Here is a 22,811-nt window from a genome sequence, read left to right as displayed (position 1 = left end):
ACAGGGAGTGATCATTCAGCAATTACCATCATGAGCAAAACAGATGTGACTTGGGGAAATTAGTTTAATTTATTACAAATCAAATCAGACTGGATAATGGGAAATAAAAACTTAATCCTAAAACACCTTTCCCTTCTTCATGGGTTTAACTTCTCTCATGATTTTCTCTACATCCTCCCCTCCAGTGGCATAGGGGGATGGGGAATGGGGGTTGCTGTCAGTGCATCACACATAGTCTCTGCTGCTCCTTCCTCCTCATAGGAAGGACTCCTCACACTCTTCCCCTGCTCCAGCGTGGGGCCCTTCCACAGGGTCAGCCCTTCAGGAACAGGCTGCTCCAGTGTGGGTCCCTTCCATGGAGCGCATCCTTCAGGAATAGACTGCTCCAATGTGGGTCCCTTTCTCTGCGCACTCCCACTGTTGTTGACTGGCTTGGCCACGGTATGCTGGTTTCAGCTGGGACAGAGTTAATTTTCTTCCTAGTGTCTGGCACAGTGCTGTGCTTTGAATTTAGGAGCTTAATGTCGGTAACACACTGATGTTTCAGTTGTTGCTGAGCAGTGCTCACACTAAGTCAAGGACTTTTCAGCTTCTCATGCCCTGCTGGCAAGGAGGACAGAAGGGCACAAGAAGCTGGGAGGGGACACAGCCAGTACAGTGATCCACACTGGACAAATGGATATCCCACACTATATGCTGCTATGCTGAACAGTGAAACTGAGGGAGTTGGCTGGGCAGTGGTGGCCCACTGCTTGGGGACTGATGGGCACTGGTCAGCAAGTGGTAAGCAAATGCATTGAGTATCACTGGTTCTGTATATCCCTTTATCATTATTAGCTTTCCTTCCTTTTCTGTCATATTAAACTGTCTTTAACTCAACCCACAAGTTTTACCTTTATTCTAATTCTCTCCCCTGTGTCCTTTCCCTGGGGGGAAAGTGAGTGAAAGGCTGTGTGGTGTTTGGCTGCCTGCAGGGTTAAACCACACTTGGCTAGTGCTGAGTCCATCTTGGAGTTAACTGGCACTGGGCCTATCATACATAGGGGAAGCTTCTATCAGCTTCTCACAGAGGCCTTCCACCTGCTACCAGAACGTTGCCACGCAAACCTAACAGGACGGAACTCAATCACATTGACAGCAGGCACTTTTCTAGACTGTCTGTGAGTATGCAGCTCAAAAACATTCACTGATTTCTTGGTTAAAACTGCAGGGAAACATATGACTATAAATACAGTAGTTCACATGGAACAGACTTCAAAGAATATGTTGTAAGGAGCTGTGATTTCTGATATTAAGAGAGTGATTAGCGCACTGCAGGGACCCTCGTGGCATTATAATCCTAAATGCAGAGAAAGATTAGATGATAATGACAATATTGATGGCAATGTCAATAATCTCTAAAATCTTGGGAACATATTTCTGTCCCCATGTGAGCATCTCCGACTCTCTTTGCTGGGATTCCTGCCCTGAAGCAATACCAAGCAGCTGTTGGCAATGTGAGGTTGTTAACTGGAGTTCACACTGATGGGCTCCTCATTAAACCAACAGCGTTTCTCTTACAATCGATGACACCGACTGATACGGCTCTGCATTAAACATTTATTCATCAGACAGATTGAATCCACTCTGGAGAAGGTTTAATGACACCACAGGGATTTTCTCCTTCATTTACCTGGGATTTATGTTTAGTCTTTCTGGTGCTACAAAGGTGTCAAACTGCCCACAATTAAATTCAGAGGTATTTTAGCATCTGTGCATAGTCTGGACCCGGCAGCTGGGGCAAGCTATGGCAAGGAAAAATAATACTTAGTGTTTTCCATTTATTGTTCACACTTGTGAGAGTTTGGCAGCCACAGTAAGTTTATAATATCAATAACACATTAATAATATATCACAGATACAAGTAACACATTTGATAATTAATATACTGTGCTACAAGCCAGAATTACAATGCCACAAGGCACCTACTTTGATTGATCACTTATACATCACTAATAGGAGTACTTGACCTATTTGGATCCAAACGCACTGCGTGCTCTTGCTCCCAGCCCAGGTGTCACCCTGCCTCCGTGAATATGGTGATGTTCCCATTCCAGCTTTTGTCCTGCATCTACAAAGATGTTGGCAGTCGAGAAAGAAATGAATGATTCAGATTGCCTTTTATCCAGAAGACTATCAGATCTTTAATACCCAGAGGACAGAAGCAGCTGCCCAGAGCAGGCAATACGAGCATGGCCCTTTGGAACCCTATCAGTGGGAGTTTTGCTTTACACTATGTGGTACCCTGGGTACAGAAAAAAAACACAGCGTTTCAGTGAGGAAGATGTCTTTTTGCCTGGTCTTTCAAAATGGTTTTGGAGAAACAGATTAGCACACATCAGAGGGCACAGAAAAGTCTTCCCATAATCCTGAATATGAAAATATGTCAAGAGCCGCGTGCAAAATGGATTTGCATACATCAGAGCTGCACATACAGCTGCTGGACTGGGCATCCTGAAGTACATTAAAAATGTTAATACTGAGTTATGTGGATGCTGATAATTGAAAGCTGGAGAAACACATGCAGACATGCCCAAAACTATGGTACGTTTTCCACTTGTCTTACTTAGATTGTTCAAACATGAAAAGAGAGACTGCTAAGGTAGCCAGCAATCCTTGAATATTTAAAGGCTTTCTGGTTCAAAGAGAAATTCATACTATCACTCATCCATACAGGAATAAATACCAGAGGAATGGTGTAATTTATTTAGTGCTAAAATTTTCAATTCTAAAAAGTCATCAATACTATCAACCACCGATTTTGTAAAATCAGGAGTTTCAACAAAAGCAAGCGGTGATCAATTCGATATTACTTTGGTCTTGCACTCTGCAGTGCTGCCAACCACATCCTACCTAGGATACCAGGCCACTGCAGCCCAGATGCTGGAAACACTGGTCTGGATTTACTTTTCTACATATGACGAAGAGTGGAACAGCGAAGATCACTGTTCTTAGGCTCTGATTATCAAACCAGGACGGGAAAGCCTGTGCTGCTTACTTTTCACAACAATAATTCCCAATGTTGGCCCAGTTGGTGGTACATTAGAAACTAAGAACTTTTAATCCTGCATCAATGACAGATTAACACCAGTCCTACATGGGCTGTTTGGTGCTGGTCACAAACCACATCTTCAGCCTCGGGGTCACTATCCTTAAGTGACCATAACAGCATCGTGGCAGCACAAACCCCACAGAGCAGCAATATCTAAAGCTAAATTCTGTTTTCTGGTTCAAGATCACCTCTCCCTTTCAAACACTGAGAATGGAATCCCACATTCATTGCAATAGCCTTTCTCTATCTGAAACATCCCTCCAGTTTTGGTGGGACAGGGAAGCTTCTTCTTTCTGTTGCAAGCTTTTGTGCTTACTAGTATTGCAGCGAATGCAGGATCCTGTTCCCACTCCAATGACAAGTTTCATGATAACTTTTAAAACAGGGCTTACACAAATATCACCACTTACTCTAGCAATAAAGCTCCTGGCAAGTTTTAATGGGCACAGTGTTAAAGGCTAACAGTCCCCACTGACTGCAGGCAGCAGAGCCCTGGGGTTTTGGGTTTTCTTTGAAATGAGCCACCAATTTGTGTCAAACAGTTTGCTTTGTAAGTGGAAGCTACAGGGTTTTTATTTGTGTTTTGACTTTATTAGGTCATTTCACCTTTAATTAAAATCTCTCAAGGATTTGCCAGGAACCATACACCAAGAGACTCTTTAAAATACACTGTTGCCCTTGGCTTTAAACCGGGTAAGATGAGTTTGTAATGGCTTTTATTACATCCCTCTTTCCTAAAAAAAAAACACATAAAGTGAATGCTGAAAAATAACGACTGCATCCAAGGGGAAGTCATTACAAATACAGCTTAAACATTCCCAGAGGAGAACTAACCTATGACTTCTTACGGAGGAGCTGTCACGTCAGCTGAAGGGGATCGCTGTTTTTAAGATGCTCTAAAAGAGGAACGTTGAACAGAACACAGTAGTTGTTGCTGCTGGGGTGCTCACATCCTTAGGAAAAGATGGTGGAAACCAGGGCATCCTGTGCCTCAACAGACTGATGGATCACTCCTAGGTCTTTGTTTAGAAGATCAAGTTCCCTGTGACTGGCATCGCTGCTGCAGAGATGTTTCCAAACTTGCAGCTGATGTAAATGGTTCTCATTTTACAGCCTCCTGTATTTCTCACTTCTGAATTTCATTGACCCTGCTCTGATTTATGTGCATGGCAGATTTGGTGCATCACTGATTTGTATAAGAAACAGTGAGGGAAGTGTGGGAGAGAGACGGCAACAGGGCTCACAGTGACAGCAAATGGCATAGAGAAGGAAAAAGACTTTGAGATTTACAAATACATACAGTCATCTCTGTTCACAGAGCTATTGTCAGCCAGAAAGGCAGCCAAGGAGAGAAGTGCTTACTTCTCAGGCAGCCATCCAGTGAGGGGCAGCTCCTGCCTGACACCCGAAACTGAGGTGGTTTGGCTTTAGTTCTGGACATTCGTTCATAGCTAGCTGAGGTGCTGAGAGGTTTCCTCACATGCAAAGAAGGCATCAACCAGTTACATGTGACTGTTTTAATATGTTTGTCTAACTCTGTCTGAAAACAGCCTGTAAAGGAAATTCTGCCTCGCTGAGTGATTTAAAACCATCCCTTGCTTAGAAAACAGCTAAAAAAAGCCCTTCCCCAAACTCTCTTATAATTAACAGCGTTAAAGAAAGAAACTGAAGCAAGACCAGCATTCAGATATAACCCTATGCTGTGAACCTTTCATCCCTGAATCAAAACCAGACTCTCTGGAAACACCTCAGAGCATCGCCTTGTAGCGTCTGTGAGCATCCACGTGTGCCGAAGCTGCACCCTGGCTTGCACAGTCATGTAGGGGCACAAGAATCACAGAATCATGCAATATGGAATCATTTAGGTTGGAAAAGACCTTTAAGATCATTGAGTCCAACCATTAACCTAACACGGCCAAGTCAAGCACTAAACCATGTCCCTAAGTGCCGCATCTATACATCTTTTAAATAACTCCAGGTGACTCAACCACTTCCCTGGGCAGCCTGTTCCAATGTTTGACAACCCCTTCAAGGAAGAAGTTGTTCCTAATATCCAATCTAAAGCTACCCTGGGCAACTTGAGGCCATTTCCTGCATCTTATTGCTTGTTACCTGGGAGAAGAGACCAACCCCACCTCACTGCAACCTCCTTTCAGGTAGTTGTAGACAGCAATAAAGCTCCCCGAGCCTTCTCCAGAGTGAACAACCTGAGAAATAATATCCCCCAACTTCCAGATACACATGGCCTGGGAAACAGCTTCAGCCTGTGATCCCATCCCTCATTTACAGGTGTCCTGGGTTCAGCAGTAGCAGTCATTTTTCTCCTTCTTAGTAGCTGGTGCAGTGCTGTGTTTTTGACTTTCAGCCTGGGAACAGCGCTGATAACACCGATGTTTTTAGTGGCTGCTCAGTAATGTTTACTCTGACCAAGGACTTTGTGGGTCTCATGCTCTGCCAGGGAGGAGGGGAAGCCTGGAGGAAGCAGAGACAGGACACCTGACCCAAACTGACCAAAGAGGTATTCCATACCACAGCACGTCATGCCCAGTATATAAACTGGGGGCAGTTACCCAGAAGGGCTAGATCACTGCTCGGTCGGGCTGGGTATCGGTTGGCGGGTGGTGAGCGGTTGTATTCTCTTCCCTTGTTATTTCCCTCATTGGTGGTAGCAGCAGTGATTTGTGTTATACCTTAGTTACTGGAGCGTTCTTATCTCAACCCATGGGAGTTACATTCTTTCAATTCTCCTCTCCATCCCTCCAGGAGCAGGGGGGAGGAAGGGGGAGGAGTGAGAGAGAGACTGTGTGGCTGACTGAGTTTAAACCACGACAACAGGCCATGATGCTATGCTGGGAATGATAGGGGAAGTCCTGGGCTGTATTGGGCCAAGTAGGGAGGAGGACATAGGCTGGGCAGACTGCACACAGCCACATACACGGAGCCCATAGGGACAGCAGGGACTACACCTAAGGAGACTGATTTTGCTCTTTTGCACATACCGAAATGGTTAAAGCATTTCTGTAACTTTCCTTTGCCCTCACCTTTTCACCCCAAGGTAGAGGAAGAAAGGGGAGAAGGTACTAGGAAAGAGGATTTGCCTGGATTAGCTGGGAGCAGGAAGGGTGTGGGAACAGGTTTAGTGCCCTGCTGACAGGGCTTACCCTTATACAGGTCATGTTGCTGTGTGCAAGGAGGTAGGGCGCATGCAAGGACCTATACACTGCTCAAAATTCTGCTGGTCTGAACCAACCCAACCTCCCACTGTGATAAAACCCTTTTCTATAGCAGGAGCTGAAATACGTGAGAGGGATATTGCTCCTCTTCCTCCCCACGGCTTGTATTAGAATCACAGAATAGTTTGTGTTGGAAGGGACCTTCAAAGCTCATTTAGTCCAACTCCCTTGCAATGAGCGGGGACAATCTCCAAGTAGATGAGGTTGCACAGAGCCCTGTCCAGCCTGGCCTTGAATGTTTCCAGGGATAGGGCATCTACCAACCTGTTCCAGTGTTTCACCACCCTCACAGTGAAGAATTGCTTCCTTATATCTAGTGTGAATCTAACCTCTTAGAGTTTAAAACCATTACTCCTTGACCTATCACTACAGGCCCTAGGGTATTACTGGTGCTCTCTTCAACTCATCCTTTGCGAAGGGCTGGAGCTGTATAGCATTGATGGGGCAAAATGTGATTTTTAGCTCAAGTCTCTCAACACAGGCAGGATAAAACCAGCTTCACATAAACAATGGGAGTGAGCTCCACATTTAGTGGCCAGGCTCCATAGCATCGTCACAGCAGACAAAGGGAATGAAGAAGTTTCTGCAGCCCCACCAGTGCTCCTGGGGAGGAATAAAACCCCTTTGCTGCCCAGCTGCCTGTCAGCAATATTCCCTCATATACAGGTGAAATTCCTGCAGGCAATACTTGCCCCAAGCCCAGAAGACATGGCTTTGTGAGAGTGCACATGGCATGCAACGTCCTCCTGTCCCCAGGCTATCTAGCCCTGATGTGTAAAGTTGGCTTGACAGGTATTGCACCTTGCTTCAAATTGGCCAGACATCTTTAAATGACTGTAGAAATACCAAGCTAATTAAGAAATGAAGACGGAGCTGTCTTCCTTATGAGCAAGCAAAAGAAATGAAAGACACCAACAGTCCCAGACAGTCAAGAATTAAAACAAAATTAAGAAAAACACAATAAATCCCTGGCAATGCCAGACTTGACGTGACAAAATTAGGGTGGCGTTTGAGGCTGCACGGTGACAAACAAAGCACACAGTGCTTTCATTTGGACTCTAAGTTCCCACAGATACTGAGCATCCACCCCTTACTGGTTTCCACAGTTTTAGCCACCCATCACCCCCATGAAGCCAGAGCAAAATCCCTCAGGACTGCTGTTCCTCAAAGTGAGAAACCCCCAATTTACCCCTGTTTTCAGCAACATCCAGCTTTGGCTGCCAATATCTTTTGTCACACTCATACAGAGACATCACACACCCCCAAAGACAGGGCTTCAGTATCACTTTTGAAGCGCATTGAATAGAACTTATCATCACCTCTGCTGTCACCTCCTGACCCACTGAGGCTGGTTTGCTGCGGGATGATTAACCTGGGACCAAACCAAGAGGAGAAGGTGGCACATAAGGAACCAGTTCAAGCTCCAGGACAACTCTTTACCACAAGCCTTTTTTACTGTAATCCCTCCAAATACCACTGTGCACAAGACACACAGCTGCCAGCTCTGCTTTATACTTGGAGAAGGGGTAACCGAGCCTGCGGCCATCCATCTTTACCACCCTTACAGAGCTTGAGGCAGAGATGCAACATCCATCCCCTGCTCCTGACTCCACTCCTTGCCTTTCCCACCGCATTCAGCATTTCAAAGGTAAATCATTCAACCTGGGACAATAACAGAAATGTTACTTTGCCCTTTGCAGCCCCCTTCACACTTCTTTTTCAGGGCTGTGTTTCAGCCTCCAAGCAGTTGTTAGGCAGCTGTCCCTGGCAGGGGTAAGAATTAGTTTAAGATGGAGCTGGCTGCTGTTCCCATAGACCTCTGCCAAGTCTCCATGTGCTCCTTCCCTGATGCTCGAGCAGCCGTTTGGGGTGGGTGCTTTGTGCCTGCAGCAGGAGGAGGGGGTTATTAGGCAGCCTTGTAACAGATTGGGTCCTGGACAAGGGAAGAGCTTGCTGGCGCAGCGGTCAGCTGTCAGGGACATCGCCTGTGACATGACAAGAGGCAGCAAGAGCCTAAAACAGACTGGGGGAAAAAAAGGCAAAGTCCTTCAGTGCCATCTGTTTAAAGGGGAGGAGGGAGAGAGGAGGGGGAAACGCATGTTGAACTCTTTATGAGATACAGTAAACCACAGACAGCGAGCACTACCAGCTGTGCCAGTGCCTGCAAAGGGCTGCAGGGCCCCCCGGCAGCAGCAGTGCTGGTTTGCCTGGCACCAGACACCACAGTTACCTGCTGCTTCTACCTGCACCTTGGAGACACTGTGCTGTTGTCACCCATATTGTTATTGTCACCTATCCTATTCAGCATCGGTTTTTGAGTGTGACAGGGGTACATGTTATCAATTCAAGGTTTTCGTTTGTTTTCTAGCTATGCCTGTCCATGTGGGCATACAAGCCCAGATTTCACGTACTGCCTTGCTCTAGGGCAGAGAAGCCACATAGAAAAATAGAATAGCTTGGGTTGGAAAGGACCTTAAGATCATCCAGTTCCAACCCTCCTGCCATGGGCAGGGACTCCTCACACTAGACCATGTCACCCAAGGCTCTGTCCAACCTGGTAGCCTTGAACACTGGCAGGGATGGAGCATTCAACACCTCTCTGAGCAACCTGTGCCAATGCCTCACCTCCCTCACAGTAAATGCATCTACTCCTCAGATTTGAACAATGCCATGGTCACTGAGGTTGCAGGGATGTAAATAAGGTGCTTAGTATGTATGACATTACCCACAGGTTCCTTACGCAGATAGTGGCGTTCCTACAGAGGGCAATACAAGTCACCTAGGGATGATGGAGCAGGTGAACGGAGGTGGTAAGCTCTTGGGTTGCTCCCACAAATGGCTGAGACAAGAGTTAGGACACACACCTCCATCCCACCCTTTCAACTCATACTTGTAATTTCAAAGTTAAATTCATCCACTGAGCAACCATGGGGCCTGCTCCCTCCGTTGGCAATGTGGGGAGTCTTGCTGCAGTGGTTTGACCCTGGCTGGACACCAGGTGCCCACCAAAGCTGCTCTGTCACTGCCCTCAGCTCAACAGGGGAAAGAAAATATAGTGAAAGGTTCATGGGTTGAGATAAGGACAGGGAGAGATCATGCACCAGTTACTGTCACAGGCAAAACAGACTTGACATGGGGAAATCACTTTAATTTATTGCCAGTCAAATCAGAGTAGGGCAATGAGTAATAAAAACTAAACCCTAACCTCACCCCTCCCTTCTTCCAAGCTCCACTCCTCATTTCCTATACCTCTTTCCAGCAGCACAGGGGGACAGGGAATGGGGGTTGTGGTCAGTTCACCCCATGCATTTCTGTCTCTCCTTCCTCCTCAGGGAGGTCTCCTCACACTCTTCCCCTGCTCCAGCATGGGTCCCTCCCTTAGGAGACAGTCCTCCATGAACTGCTCCAATGTGAGTCCTTCCCCATGCTGCTGTACTTCAGGAACAGACTGCTCCAGCACAGGCTCCACTCTCCATGGGGCCACAGGTCCTGCCAGGAGCCTGCCCCAGTGCAGCCTTCCCACTTAAATACTTTATCCCAGAGGGACTACCACCATCACTGATGGGCTTAGCCTCAGCCAGCAATGGATCCATCCTGGAGCTGGCTGGTGTTGGTACTATCAGACACGGGGAATGCTTCTGGCATCGGTATGCTCGCCTTCTCATTCACTGGGCTCCTAATGTGGACACGAAAATGAAGCCCCTAAGGAGAGGCAAGCTGAATAACCCGGAGTGCAGGGGAAGAATGCATTAGATGACAACAACCACAGAGATTTTTTTCACTGCTGGACCTGTCAGTGTATTTTGAGCCTGCTGCAAGTTCACATGAAGCCAGCTGAGCCTTCCAAATGATTTCCACCAGCTGCTTTTCTCTAAAGTCCCTGTCTGAAAAATTCAGGATTAATTTAAAGATTGCCTCTGTTTATACCAGGGAACATTAAGTGCAGGTCAGCTCCTATATACAACAGAACAGGGACAAATAAATACAAAGCAGCATAATGGGGACAGGCACTTTCTCTCTAGATCTACTCCATTCCCCTCAATGAGAACTCCAGAAGCAGGTCCTGCAAGAAGGATCTTGCTCTAGCTAGAGCAAGGGCCCTGTGAAGGACTCTTGATGTGCCTTGTCAGACCTGGTTCAAAGCACAAAGCCAACAGAAAAGCTTCTAACAACGTGTGCCAGCATCTTTCATCAATTACCAAGCTGCAAAGAGGAATCAAAGGCAGAACACTAAATTCTGAGTTCTGCCCTTCACCACATTTCCCTTTATGAGAGAAAAAAAACCAAACCTGTAATCATCAGTATAATTGCTGACTTGGATTTGAAAGCAGATAATAAATGGTACGTCCACCTTTTAATTATTAACATAACTAAGCTTATTGCATAATACCTGCTTATTTTTGGCAAGCAGCCCTGTCTACCTGTCTCAACAGCACATTACTGAGTTGGCAAGAGCAGGAGCTTCTGAGTGAATAAGGAAAGTCCTTCAGATCAAACTCTTTTGCCAAAAGTTTCATCTCAGAAGGCTGGGTCCCCAATAACACAACATTTTGAAGGAAAAAGCCCCCTTGTTACAGTCCCCTTCACTGTAGCTTCTATTCCATTTGGCTGCGTGTGATGCTTGCAGTTTATTTATCCCACAAATGATTATAAAGAACATTTTAGTAGAGAGGATTCCTCTGCCAGATCACACACTCAGAGTGCTGAGATGGCACATCTCCTCCAACCTGTCAAAGACAAAACCTGTTGCTCCAAACCTGGGCTTAAGACTCTCAGAAAATGGTCCACTACAGCTATGACTCTGTGCCCTGTGCTGCTTCATGGAGCTGGAAGCTTGATCCCAGACCATGAAGAGGTAGAACCCCTCCAGAATACCCTGAATGGGCTTGGCATCCATTTCATCCCTCCACCACCAACAGATCTGTAACACTGAGGACTTCTTGCAGCGTTTGGATGGCTTCTCTCTGCTGTTCCGTGCTGATTGTCAATAACTAGATAGACTGTTGGCATAGTCTGAACAGCCAGTCCCACTGTGCTTGTCATCCAGTGTTTATAATCCTTAGTTCAAGTCTCATAAAACACCCAACTGCTGGTGTTGGAATGATAAATCAGCATTTCAGAATTTACCCTTGCTTCCATGCAGTACTATCAATCACATCCAATATATATTTTACAGTGCTTCCTTTCGACTTAACCTTAACACTGTACAAAGCATAGTTGAGAACACCACCAGTGTGTATCTGAATATGAACAACTACAACTGAGTTTAGGGGGCTGTGCTGGATCTGTATCTCTGAGTGGAGTTGTCAAGCTTTTATGAAGACAACAAAGCCCCTGCTTCTCGCCTTGTGATGCCTTAGCCACTAGTGTCATAAAGCTGATAGAAAGAAGAAGACCAAACACATTAACCTTTGTGACTCTGCTTAGTCTAGTTTTCTCCTAGCAAGGGAGAGTCAACACTGCATGAATACATTAGCACAACAAATAAGGCACTAGTTGGCACTTCAAGTGGCTCCTAAGATCTCTTCACAACGGTGCAATATGCTGTCAGCACGACAAGCCAGGCACCACATGCCTTTATTTCTCATTCACTGAAGAGATACTGGGCTCATCGAAGGCCTTGCCCAAAGGCAAGAGTGATCACAGCCCTTCCCAAGGCAAGGGCTGCTCCCAGATGTCCTTTTCCTGTGCTCTGAAAAACACTGCTACCTCATCAATTTATGGTGTGGGTTCAAATGTCTCCCAGAAGCTCTTCCAGCTACAAATACGGTTTCACCCTTCAGATGCTGCACTGGCAGCAAAGTCAAAGCTTCACCACTGCCCAGACGTTCCAGTTTGGAAACAGTATTTTTGGCTAAGATTCCTCCAATCAACCTAATTCCCACTAGTCAATCACAATGGTCTGCTCACATGAAGGCAGCACTCTTCATGCTTTGTCTACAGAGAAGCAATCCCATGATTTTGGTGCCCTAGCAAGCTTTTCCTCAAAGGCAGATTTCTCTGCGTGAATCATTTAGACAGGGCTGTTCTCTCTTTTGACTTGCTATTGAGCTGTCTAGGAGACAGCATTTAAGTGCAAGAAGGCAAAACAATAGTATTGACTGTCCATTGTCCGGGTTTATTTAATTCTGTAAAGCAAACAGCTTGTGTGAAATGCACTCCAGGTAATAAAATCGTATTGCACATTTGCTTATAAGAGGGTCACCAGGGAAAGCAAATCCGCCTGTACTCAGCAATAAATATTTGATTCTGTGTTGCACAGCAATTATTCAAAATGAGAGAGACTATTGGATCCAAGACTGCTGTCCTTTAGGACTCAGCCTGTCAAGTCACATTGCCCTGTACTTTTTATCCAAGTGGATTTCATCTCCACACTATTATTGCTGGGTGATATTCAGGTCTTTAAGTCCAAGTTGCACCGAGCTTGAAAAACATCATCTGACTACCTGCCTGCCCTTTCTTTGTTACAGGGAGAATTGCTTCCTTATTATTATTTTTAGTTATCAATATGCCACAGCATATTAAAGGAGTAAAATTTAAAACACATGGATGCTTTTTTCTGAGAGGACAGAGAAAGACTGAGATTCCAATTTAATCACCCCTAAAATTGCGTCCTCCTTAGCTTTAAAAATGCCACAGCTTTAGTCATCACAGGGAGGTTATGAACCTATCATATATTTATTTTCTCTGGGTTTTGTACAGACTTAGAAAAATGCCAGATTCCTGACAAATTTCCAGTTGTCTGAAATTTAACAAGGAGTCATTAATATATTTTACACATACATCTCTCTAGAGAGATATGCTCAACATTTATCACCTATCTAGCCTGCACTTGACGGACTTTTATATAATGCTCAGCCTAGAGAAATGCAATGAAATTCCACAGAGCTTAAGTGCATGCAGAGATGTGTGCCATTTCCCCTTAAAGTAAGATTTAATCAGCGCAGTGCCACCTCAACCCTGACCAGATGATCAGTCAAAGTGGCTCTGAGTAATATCTTGGGAAGTCTGAGCCTACAGACAATTACAGACCACTTAATCACAAAATTTAATCAAGATAATAATTAGGCACTGCATCCTGTTTAATGCACGAGGATGTGAGCCTTCCAGCTCCCGCTGCCAGATCGGAACTGAACACAGGAACGGGGGGGAGAATCAGCAAAGTCAACAGACTATATCCTTGATGACAGAAGGAAAACTGAACGCGAACAGCTTGCCAAATCCCTCAGAAGAACTCCAGCACTTCGTGCCAGTCAAAAACCCAACCCTACAGGATTCTTTCATAGATCTATTTCTTCAGAAGACCAACTTAATAGCTTTTATTTGATCAGGCTTGAGAGATAAAGCCCAGGGTCTGGCACAGTCACTGCTTTACTGACGCTTAGCAAGCACTTTTTGCTCAGATAAACCTTGCCCTGCACAGTGGACAGGAAAGGAAAAGCTCTATTAAGTGACTTTTTCAAGGTCAAAATGAAGACTAAATCTGCCAGCCCTCTCAGCCACTGTACTACACTGCCATGGCTGGGTCAGCCTTGTAGGGCAAGCAAAAAGTTACAAGACTCTAGGTAATGAATTGTTTGAGGTACCACATATTTACTGTAAGCTAAGCAAAGCCACTTCCTGGGATAGATGCTATTAAGAGGATTTTTCCTTATTTTCCTCTAACTTCAAAGTGCCGCATCAGGCTCCTTGTTAGAGCCTAGTGACATTCACCCATCACTGAGCTGGAGAAAACAGCAGGAGCAGCAATGCATCTGTAGGCATTAAAAGCCCAGAAACATGAAGGCTTCGAAGAAAGAGCAGAGGGGTGCAGAAAACAGACTCAATGACCCAACTTGCTTTTCCAAATTCTACAAACCCCCTGGGTTAAAAACAGGATGAAAAGTAGATTTATCTTCTCCCCCCTTTAAACCAGTGGGGATACTGGCTAATATTTAAAGTGAGTAGCTTCTCATAGCGAGCCGCAGAAAACCAACTCTACAGACTGATAGGGCAGTGAAATCCTTTCTTTACACATATAAGACCTTAACAAAGAAAGAAACGGAAAAGAAGTAAAGCTGAATGATGGTAACATTTCAATCTTCAGAGCCACTGTTAGCTACAATGAATCTCTTTTGTAAATTCAGCGTCTTGAGCTGCAAATACTTATCAAGAGTGTTATTATCAGCAATTGTGAGCCTGCGAACAAGAATTCCCACTGTATTTTAATGGCTGCTGGCCACATCCATCAGAAAGGAGACTCTAACAGACATACAGTTATCATTGTTTAATTTTTAATGAATATATGGTATTCCCATTCATTATTTAAGTGACATTCAGATGTAGTTTCAGTCAAAGCTGCCTCTTCATAAATGTTATTAGCTACAAATGCGCCTTTAGTAAAATATTACACTGTGCTAAAATAAAGCGTTGTACTGATAATCAAAGGAAAATGAATGGAAGGAACTAAAATCCACAGCGATGCAGTCTGAACCCATCCACTCAAAAACCTCTTTGATTTTAATAGTCAATTTCAGAGAGCCCAGCACCGGAATGCAGAGTCAGGCACACACCAAAACCCAAGAAACACCTTCTCCAGACTCTCGAGGCTCACACACAGGCTGCTACCCGATTATCTGAGTCAAAGCAGGTCTATCTGTGGTCAGTTTGACCACAACTCAATAATACTGTCTGCACACCCAATATACATGCCCCTCTGGACAGTTTTACATGCATTATCCAACAGTATGCACCACACACTTTGGAAAACAGTGTGTATTAGTGTTGGGGCTGCTGAATGTGGTTCACTGCGGTTCAAGCTCTGCTTTTCTCATGGACGCTTGTATATTTTGATAAACTTGTGTGCTGAGGTATCTCAAATTAAGCACTCAAATGAAATATCCTAAATCTCATCACGTTGAAAATGCTGGCCCCAGTCTGCTCACTATCCAAGCCAGGAAGCAGCTATTTGTTTCCTCTAAATTAATCCCAGCTCAGCAAGACACTTAGGCGCACATCTAACCTTATAAAGACAGAGTGGGTTTCCCACTCACTTAAATAATGCAGATGCAAATGCTCTGCTGAATCAGGTTTATAAAAACCCAACAGCAGTCAGTAATAAATACTGTGACACACAAGAGCTGCTCCGCAGCCAGGAGGTTGGAGCACTCTGCTGGGATCTGTAATGCAGTGTCCTCAGCAAAGCCAGGGGATTACCTCCACTTCCCTGCATCCCGCTCTGTTCCCTAGGCTGAGAGCCACACACAGTCCTCCTCCTCGCTCTGTCTGGGAATGTGTCTTTATATAGGAGGTATCCATTATACAAGACTTATCCTGGGTTTCCTTGCCCTGCTCTCTTAACTGTGCATTTGACATGAAAATACTGTCAGTGCCTCGGATGGGTGTCTGAGACAGGAGGGGCAGAAGCAGGGATAGTTTATTTGCTAGAGCAGGAGGCTTTCCTTCTGCAACAACTCTGCATTACATTGGGTTTATTTCTACCCGGATAAAAGAGCAAACCCCATGAGTGCCTACTCATACTAAAGAAACACATCAATTTCTCCATGCACAGATAATGCAGCTTTTCCTACACTTTGGGTAAGCCCTTCACAGATACCCACTGTGTGATCCTGAAGGTTTGACTTCATGAAGAAGTTGCAGTGGGAGGTGGTTATCCTCCAGCCTGGTTGAAATCTGTCACTGCTGTCATTTTAAAAGGCCATTGTGAGAAGGCATCTCATCCAGGCTGAAAGAAACAGCATCTTCATCTTAAAACTCCTTCTGTGCGGCAGGATTATTTCCATGGAGTCACAGGTAAGAATCACCCTCTCCACTGCTGCTCTCCAGCAGTTAAGATGCTCTCCAAAACTTGCATTTATATTTCTCTATGCCTTTGCTAGATTTAGAAAGGAAAATTAAAGCACTATTAGGGGCTAAAGGGTCAGGCACATACCCAGCCAACTAGCTGGCAAGGACTCCACATGAAACAAAGAGATTCCAAAACAAACTTTTTTAATGAGAAGGATGGCCAAAAGCCAAGCAGACATTGCAGAGGATACCTCATTAAAGAAATTGATAACCCTAAGTCAGGTCAATCTGTTTAAGTAACTCAATGGCTTCAGTCAGATAGGAATAGATCTGTTTAATTTGCCTTCAGAAAAGCAGCAGCACAGTGGGAGCGGAGGAGGAGATCTCATAGAGAGCCATAAGCTTTCCATAAAAGTTGGTAATCAGGGGAAGTTGCATCTGTGGTTTACTCACTTGGAAGAGAGACATCTCACACACAGTGAGCTGAAACACAGTTGTAGGCAGTGAGAGCAACCACACACAAGGAGTGGATCTGCACTCAGCAGCATGTGCTAATACCGTGGGATCTTCCCTGCACAGCCACAGCCTGCATGGGGAACACGGGGCTGACCAAAAGAGCCAATCTGGCAAATGGCAAAACACTAAATATAAGGCGTGAGCCAGAACCTGATTTCTTTTTACAGCTCTGCAGCACTTTGGCAAGCTTCAGCAGGGAAAAGCAAGATGATCTGTCCCTGCCCATGGCAGGGCGATTGGAGCTAGATCATCTTAAGGTCCTTTCCAGCCCAAACCATTCTGTGATTTTCTGCTGGAACAAAAAGCTCTGAATATGGTTCTTGTTTGGAAAGTCAAGACCAGGGGCCCCAAATGGGAAAATAAGTTCTTGCAGTTTGAAAAGACTGTGCTGTGAACTAAACAGCACTGCTTGGCCTGCACCAGGATCTCCACTCTGCTTTTACTCACCCGTGCTGACAGCAGGGTTATCACTTCAGGATTTCCATGATGCTGAGTACAGCAACCAGTGCGCTGTGCATCCAGGCTGCAAACTGCCAGCAGCCCAAACAGCATCTTGCTAATGACTGCTCCTTATAGGGCATCATATCAGCAGTAATTAGCAAACTGCTGCTAAGCTCAGACCTCTCATTTGCAGGTATCCGGCTCACCTCACAGATATGACTATGGGGCTTATTTCACCACTGAGCAGACAAACAACACCTTTAAGTAATTGCATGGCTTTGTAATAGGTAAATAAGGACTTTGCTGCAAAAAAATTAAAAATAAGCCTAGCACTGGTTTTGTTACGAGCAGATCTCAGCAGTAACCCAACAGGAGGTTTTGTCATGCCTGGACTTTTACCTTTTAGAGATAATGTATGATAAATTATCATAACGATTAAGAGCCAAGCAGTGTAAATTGAGTCCCTATCACCCAGGCTTCAAGTGAACCTTAAGCTTTATTATGTACGAGAATACACAGTAATGAATAAATACGTCTCTCATAGGCTTTTGCTCCTTGCAGGCATACTTTGAGAGGTTTGGTGCATGTCAGCAGCCCCAGCCATTAAATACCTTTCAGTTGGACCTCAGAAATCATAAGGTTTTGAATTCTTTGAATAGACCTTCTGGTCTCAGCACTGGAATCACACCTCAAAGCTTCTCCTGCTAATAGGAAAGTTAGAAAACAAAACGTGAAGAGAGAGACTCCCACATTTCTACCCAACCTGAAAAGGAGGCGTTTCAGTGAAACACCATTAAGATAACCATGACAACACCATTAATCTTATGAACACAGCAATAATCCACAAGACTAAAACTGGCAGCTACAATATCAAGTGAAAACCATTTGTCTGGAACAGAGCAAATTATTTTTTAACCCTGGGAAAAGGCATGATATCCCAATTGAAGGCTCTCCTGATTTTCCTAAAAGGGGCCCTGTTAGGTACATGCTTAACCAGGGATGTGAGGATCACAGTGGTTGTGGCCACCTCTTGCTGCACCAAAATCACCTGCCTCATGGGCATAGGACCACAAAATGGTTTGGGTTGGAAGGGACCTTACAGCTCATTCAGCTCCAACCCCATGCCATGGGCAGGGACACCTTCCACTAGATCACGTTGCTCAAAGCCTCATCCAACCTGGCCTTGAACACGTAACAAGGACCTCCAATACCCTACCACACACACAAAAGTCCCCTTTGGGATGAAAGGAGACCAATCCAGGAGCTACACAGGTTGGAGGGATGAGGATATTTTAGTCAGGATTTTGGTTACATGATTACTATGGGCCATTAAGCTGTTCTCCTCTGGCTGGATTTGTTGTTGACTCAACAAAGGAGAGCACAGAGGGCTGAGTACCTGCCAAGCCTGTGCAGAGCCATTGTGCCAAACAGGAAAGAAAAAAAGGCAGTATAAAATCAGAAGGAAGCCACAGACACTTGTTTTCCCTTACACCTGCAAAGCCAAAGCTAACTTCCCTTTTCTCTCAATGGAAAGCCTGAAAATGCAAAACCTTGGGAGAAAACTACCCCCCCATGCTGCGCGCACATAGTGGATGTTTAACAATCCCATCCCAAACTTCACTACCAGAAGTCCAGAACTTGCACTTGTTCCTATATGGAAAATGAATGATAAAGCAATGAGAAGGGTGAAAATCAAACCTGATGAATGCCCACGTTCCCAAGACAGCCAGCTCCGAGCAGGTGGACACAGCAGGAATCAGTTGCGTCTCAAGAGCAGCGAGAGATGCGTGATCTGGATCTGCAGAGAGCTTGGGTTAGTCAAATGACTTTTTCAGGGCATTTTGCCAGAACAAAGCAGAATGAAGCAGAGATAATCTGCTGAAACAATGTCCCATACAGCAGGGGAACAGACAGATGCTTCCTGTGCATGAGATTTCAGGGCAGCATAAGATCTGTATCAGGACACACGTTCAGCTTGGTCAGCAGCAGCAGGTCAGAAGGGGGAAATAAAGGTAAAAATAACGCAGAATATCACAATGCAAACACAGAACTACAGCTCAAGCGCTTTGTGATGGGAAGTTGTCACTCCCTGAGGTCTGGCATTGAGAAACAGCAGCAGCCAGAGCACTTGGAGAACCATCCCAATGCAAAGCTGCCTGTAGGCGAAGGGTAACCTAGGGGACTGTGCAAACCCAGGTATTCCTGAAAGGCTCAGTACAAACCTTGGAAATAAGGAAAGCATCACTGGGAAGCAGACTTGGCATTCCCAGCAAGTTGAAATGCAACTTTTGATTTAAAAGCTACCAAGAAAAACCCCAGCCTGCTAACATGCTATACAGCAGAGGTCTGTTTTGTTTGTCTGTCTGGAAGAATCTGTATTTTGAAAGCGTAAGGATCATCCATCACGGTCATTTCAGACCTTGAAAGTACCGCCCACAACTTAGGTTTGGTTAGTTGGGTTTTTTTTTAAGTAGTTCCTTAAATGCCTCAAATTAGGTAATTAAATAAATAGTGTCACTAGCAGACTTCTGGCTTCCTGTGGTCAGACTTTCCAGTTACATCATGTGCTCTTCAGCAACATCGTTCCTTGCCTTCAAGTGTTTCAGCGTCTCAGAGGATTTTAGATCACATCGTATCTAAGGCTATAGCTGTCCATTGAGTCACGCATACTCAAAACACGATGAGTCGAACACACAGAGACACACAGAGAGGAGCGCTGTGCGGCAGAGGTGTGATGCAGAATCACAATCCAAAATCATCTGAACAAGGAGCATGTTTTCACATCCCACAGCTGCATTTGCAAGGCAGTGGTCATAGAACCATAGAACAGTCCTTTTACTTTGCTACAGAATGAGCAATAGAATCACAGAATCATAGTTTAGGTTGGAACAGACCTTTACAGGTCATCTATTACAACCTTCCTGCAATGAGTACGGACATCTTAAACTAGATCACGATACCCAGCCCCACATCCTGCTTCATTCTTTCACATGTTTAGTTATTAGCAGAGAACAGAAATGATGTTTCTGTACTAAAGAAAATTCATTTTTACATCCTCTCATCCCTCCATGAGAAAAGCCAACAAAAGCACTCTTCTCACAATGACAGTGAACGCGTGTGAGGGCAATGGGCTGTCAAACTCAAGACAAACATGTTATGATACCAACGGTGACTTGCATACACAGCAGAGCTATTCTACTGAAAAAGAGCTCATGAATCCGTTGCTATAAAACATCAGATAAAAGGAGATGAACAGTGTGAGCAAAGGGAAATTACAACTGATGAGAAGTTCCATCCCCAGGCTGTCACCAGCAACTGGGGCTTGAAAAGACCACCAGAAAGTTGTGAAAGGCTCTTTAAGATACAAAAAGACATTCTCCTCCTCAGCCTTTTGGAGACAGCAATACAACCCAAAGCATATAGAAGGTTCAATATCTGGCATATCAGGAACCCTGCTTTTCTGGGTTACTCAAAACTGTAGCACAGAGGCAAGTTTCAAGGTCAAATAGACTTTGACAAAGCAGCAACACCTCACTGGAACTTAAATCATAGAATCATACAACAGTTTGGGTTGGAATGGATCTCCAAAGCTCATCCAGTCCAACCCCCTGCAATGAGCAGGGACATCTTCAGTCATTTCAGGTTAATCGCGTTTGCCCTTTGGCATCAGGCTCACAGCATCCTTTCAAGCAGGGGACAAGAACAAGTATTAAATACTTAAGACAGCTGTTTCCTCACGTGGAAAACAAGCGCTTTGGGGTTCACTCACTGAATGTGCAAGTGACTGGGTCTGGGTCAGTCTGGATGTCTCATCCATGAGAGGGTATGCAGGGGGAAGACACCAGCTGGGTTAGTTTTTATCTAAGCCATGCATCTTAGCATGAGTGATTGTCTGGAGTTTGATTCAGGAATCTGAGTCCTGGGGTTTCGGGGCAGCTCTGAGTCAATCAGGCCAGTAATGCAGTTTTATCTTCCTATGGAAAGAAGAACAGATCCTGTTAATTTTGAACCATAAAGAAGCTTCTCCCTCTCTTTCACACTCATCTACAAGTGACAACACCTATCTGCTGGATGTTTTTTTTCAGTAGATTATCACCAAAATATGTTTTTTTTTCCTTTTTTTTTTGTTTTATGGGTTAAGAGAAGCTTGCAGGCACAGCTCTCACTGACTTTCAGTGAGGTGCACAGAGCCCAGTGCTGCTTGGGCTCTGAAAGCCTCTCACATCAGCTTACCTGATGGACACAGCCTCAGGGCTTCAGTTCTCCACAGAAGAAAACCACAAAACCAGTAGTTTCCCTTGGTTTAGATGTGCCAGCTTCTACCCTCTGGCACTTGCAGCCCTAGCAAAGAGGTTAATGGGATCTCACTCCTAGCCATGCTGGGACAAGACCCATGTGATCTTATGTTACACCTCAATGACTGAGCAAGCCACCAAAGCTTCTTTAACTGTCAACAGGGCCGAAGTCCCACCTCCACAGCCTGTTTTTTTCAATGTTTCCTCTAAAATGAGACAAATCACATGCCAGAGTACCTATTTGTCTTTGTGACCTATAAAAGGAGGACAGATACCCAGCTCTGACAGCAGTGCGTGCATTGCAGATGCCTGCACTCAGACAGATACATCCCACACTGCTCTCCTACACCCTAAGCAAATTCCCAACACAGAAAAATGCTCCCTGCTCCAGAACTGCTTAGCCCCTCCCCATGCCCGTCCTCCACATACTCTCGTTTCATAAGGTGAACAGTTTGTTTCCAGTTCAAAGAAACAAAAGTATTCTTCAAAGCAAATGAAGCCACAATTCCCTTGGCGATGTCAGAGAACAAACACCCTTCTGCAAGGTGATTTTTAAACCATGGGGTCTCAGCAATGTAGTATTCCCAGGATCAATTCTGCCAATAGCTCTGCCTGCCAGCACCACCGATGATGCACAAGTTTGGCCCATGAGAGCCACACGTGAGACCTGCAGAGAGATACAGAAACCAAGCCCTACCCTCAGCACTGAAAGGCAGGGCTTGTTGCCAAACATAAGCATGATTTTCCTTCGTATCTTAGTCATGCCACATGTTTTTGCTCCCATTGTACTTTCTAAGGAAATGAGTCCCAGAAGCCAGGCTTTTTTCCTTGTGGTTTGTTTTCCCAGCTCCTCCGAGCACTGACTCCATTTGATGGTTTTCCCTCACCCATTTTGTCCTCACTGCCAACCCAGGACACCCAGAACTGCAGTGTTCTCAGTGCTTCCTCACCTGAAAAGCCACAGAAATGAATAATAAAGACACGTCTGAGAACAAAACGTACTGAGCTGCCATGGTTGGGAAGCACTGAGAACTCAAAACCCCCTTCCCCAGCACAGGCACAGTTTCCACACCTCCATACCCCTTCTGAGTGCTGCAACCAAGAGGAGACAGAGACAATGCTGCTCCAGGTGTCATCCTACTACAGAAGAAAAGATGACTGCTGTGGTAGCAGCTCCCTTCACTCTCCATGTCAAGTGATGTATGAGAGTAACATCTCCCTGGTAGGTACCAGAGTAATCGCAGTCCGTGTGGCACCTCAGGTTACAGAGATGCCTGGGCAGCAGTAATTCCTCTGTGTACAAGGTTTTCTGCTTGAAAAGGATAACACCTCTGCAGCTACTTCGGGCCTGGCAGCCCTCCAAACTATGATCCCATGGGGCACTACTGTGCACGTGGACTGATTCATTCCCATACCCACGCACCCTTCACTGTTCAAGAGTCATCATGG

At 45.2% G+C, this 22,811-nt stretch overlaps 1 protein-coding gene and 1 long non-coding RNA gene across 2 annotated transcripts in view; both read right to left on the bottom strand.

The window, feature by feature from the left end:
- ZFAT (zinc finger and AT-hook domain containing) overlaps positions 1-22,811 on the bottom strand; it is a 529,595-nt gene that overhangs the window by 18,408 nt on the left and 488,376 nt on the right. The window lies entirely within an intron of this gene.
- The window catches only part of LOC133266482 (uncharacterized), a 530,354-nt gene continuing 510,565 nt past the window's right edge, over positions 3,023-22,811 (bottom strand). Inside the window, exon 3 of the long non-coding RNA XR_009742421.1 lies at positions 3,023-3,036. This is a non-coding gene — a long non-coding RNA (uncharacterized LOC133266482). The remainder of the gene's footprint in view (positions 3,037-22,811) is intronic.

Source organism: Pezoporus flaviventris, unplaced genomic scaffold (assembly GCF_033815535.1).
Source record: "Pezoporus flaviventris isolate CSIRO_AGI_PZ_B2104156 unplaced genomic scaffold, CSIRO_AGI_Pfla_v1 ptg000007l, whole genome shotgun sequence".
NCBI classification, from domain to species: Eukaryota; Metazoa; Chordata; class Aves; order Psittaciformes; family Psittacidae; genus Pezoporus; species Pezoporus flaviventris.
The sequence above is the reverse complement of the archived record's forward strand: the minus strand, read 5'-3'. Positions and strand labels throughout refer to the sequence as shown.